Source organism: Triticum dicoccoides, chromosome 5B, assembly GCF_002162155.2.
Source record: "Triticum dicoccoides isolate Atlit2015 ecotype Zavitan chromosome 5B, WEW_v2.0, whole genome shotgun sequence".
Classification (NCBI taxonomy): Eukaryota; Viridiplantae; Streptophyta; class Magnoliopsida; order Poales; family Poaceae; genus Triticum; species Triticum dicoccoides.
Genome location: NC_041389.1, coordinates 129344861 through 129347784, shown reverse-complemented (window position 1 = coordinate 129347784; position 2924 = coordinate 129344861). Strand labels below are relative to the sequence as shown.

At 39.1% G+C, this 2924-nt stretch overlaps 1 pseudogene; it reads right to left on the bottom strand.

Moving 5' to 3' along the window:
- Positions 1 to 238: 238 nt before the first annotated feature.
- Positions 239 to 2922, bottom strand: LOC119309226 (annotated as a pseudogene).
- Positions 2923 to 2924: the final 2 nt, after the last annotated feature.

Below are 2924 nucleotides of genomic sequence, written 5' to 3'. Positions count from 1 at the left end.
GCTGAACGAGCTACGGCAAAGGGCACTTTGCCGTCTGTTGACGGACGGCCAACGGACAGCAAAGGGCATGGCTCTTTGCCATCTGCTGGTGGACGGCAAAGTGCATGGCTCTGTTTCTTCTTATATCAATTCATTTTCACAGAAAATCACACACACACACACACACACACACACACACACACACACACACACATATATATATATATATATATATGACCAATATAGCACATCCAACACATGTTACCAATAGTAGCAAGTTTCATCCATACATATACATAGTTTCATCAATATTACACAGTTTCATCCTTAGGTAGCAAGTTTCACAAAGTCAAAACAAAAATTAAAGACAAGCACTCCATATCTGAAATTACAAGAAATGACCTAAAACTAAATATCTATTTTCCTAAAAACTATCTTATTACTAAGATCTTCTCTGGATCTTCTTCTTTTCTTCCAACCTGCATAACAAAAACACTAAGAAAGAGAGAATGGGTTAGGAGTAGAAATGTAGCATTTCACTTGGTGAAATGCAATGCTGTAGGAGCCAGCACTTGAGATCAACACCAGAAAGTACTAAATTTTGAGAGATATCCAGATCGTGCAGCAATACATTAAGAGCAAATTTTGTCGCTTGAGATATTCGACGTAAAACAGGGCAACATTCCAGTCATTCGGCGTAAAACAGGGCAATATTCCAGTCATCCTACAAGCTCGGAAATATGTATGGGATTAACATGGATCCTGGAATAAGATTCCAAATGGTAACCAAGAGCTTAGTGCAATACAAGCAGAAGATCTACACGAGGAAGTTTTGCCCTATATCCTTGGCAAAGCTAATTTAATTATGCGAGTGTGCTTTTTTTTAATTGAGCATAATACAATCCCAAAAAAATGGAAGTTTGAGAAGGCAAATATTCTTATATCACAAATAAAAAAAATGGTATGATCAGTGAGCTATAAACCAATATAAAATATATCAAGAACAAAATTGATGTGGATGTTTCCTTGTGGTGGATGACTAGGTAGACACAGGTTTGTTTAGGGAGAAATTCTGTTGCTGCTCCCTACCTGTCGGTGGAAGAGTGTTCTTCACAAAGATGAAGATGGCCTTCTCAGCACTGAGCTTGATCCGCTTCCGGACAACGTACACGAACTGTCCAACTGTAAGGTCAGCAGGAACAAGGTACCTGTATAGTTGGGTGACGGCTATTAGAATATAGAACAGCTGATGGTCGATAATGGCCAATCTCATACTTCGATGTAACATGAGACAAAGTTTTGATGCATCAAAAGATCCCCTGCTTTTGGACCATAGAGATGTGGATTCCAATAGTACATGTTTAAGTAAAAACCTGTGCAAATGGTGCACCACACCAGCAAGTACCAACCCAATTTCCAGTGAACACTGATCCCAATTCAGTCCTTGAAACAACTGGAATAAATTGTGTCCACAAAAGACCCACAAGCCACACACAATACTATTGGTGAAATGGTTAGAAATGAATGGCATCAACTACCCTGAGTTATCAGCAGGAACCCGTGACACAGCTATGCTAATTAAAGAACACACGAGAGTAACAACGCACAGTGGTAATGATTCATACAAGCCTATAGGACAACCTTAACAACACCAACTGCTAGTTGTTTAAATAGTATGAAATGAAGATGGAGATATTCTAATCTACAGAAAGGTTTAAATAGTGTGAAATGTTTGAGCAGAACTAACTTTTTCTTGTCAATGTCAGGAATATCACTCTTCCCAGCCTTCTCAACGATCACCTACATTACAAAGTTACAGATTAGATCAAACAAATCACGGGTAAGGAAACAATTTATACTGAACAATAATAACAAGTATAAGCTTACAGGAATTATGTCAGAGTACTTCTCCCTTATGCGGTTAGCCTACGCCTGCCTCCTCTCTGCAATGCAGTAAACAGCAAAATCTTATTCTGAACTGACTAAAAGGAAAATGTATCCTCAGAATAAGTTAAAGATCAAGGTTGCAGCTGATAGAACAAGAGTAAATATTATGATGTAGAATCAATAATGTTCAAATAGAACTGTAACTAGCAGATCATCACAAGTGATGGAAATCTTAAAACTGCTAAAGTAAAGGCATACAATTAGAGTAAAACATACATGTCAATAGCTAATGATCAATAACCAAAGGTAAAAGTCCACGTTTATAGAGAGAACTCATAGAATTATCTCCTCTCAATTTCACTGCAGGACCCTTTCACACATATCCAGCGAGAAGAAGGATATTAGGCTACCAAAACTCATAGAAGAACTTCCTCTCAACCAGTGTTCGAGGATAGAACTGTAAGTTCCTATTCTTACACAGTGCAACAGAACGGGCCACAAAATTGTTATACAAATTAATTGTTCCACCAAAGAATCGTTTGCAGTTTATCAACCCCCAGATTAGTTTAGGTGATGCAGCATGATGATCAGAATCATGATTATGATTACTTATACAACTATCAGAGGTGTGTATTGCGACCATCAACTCAATCCAGCCACACAGCTACAAGAACAATCACAAGCTCGTTTTTGTGTTCTAAAGCTCGGCGTGCTTTGGTTTTAGCTCCCCTCAAAGGAAATTAGCATGCTATTACGCAGATAACTATTCATCTACCAAATTCCTACGAATACTTGCAGTTATTCCAATAATTCGTAAGGTCAACCACCCAACCCACATAATATTTCGCCATCTACCGGAAAAAAACCCGCATAATACAGCAGATAGCACAACCTCCATAAAAGACGAACATCCCTAATTCGACCAACTTCCATACGAAAAGAGGGGAGCATGAGAAGACGAGATGAACCAAGCGGGTGCTCCAGCTTGAACGAGCTCTTCGCCACCGATCTGCCTTGGTTCCTGCAAGCACCATCCAGGTAGGGAGCAGCAACAGAAG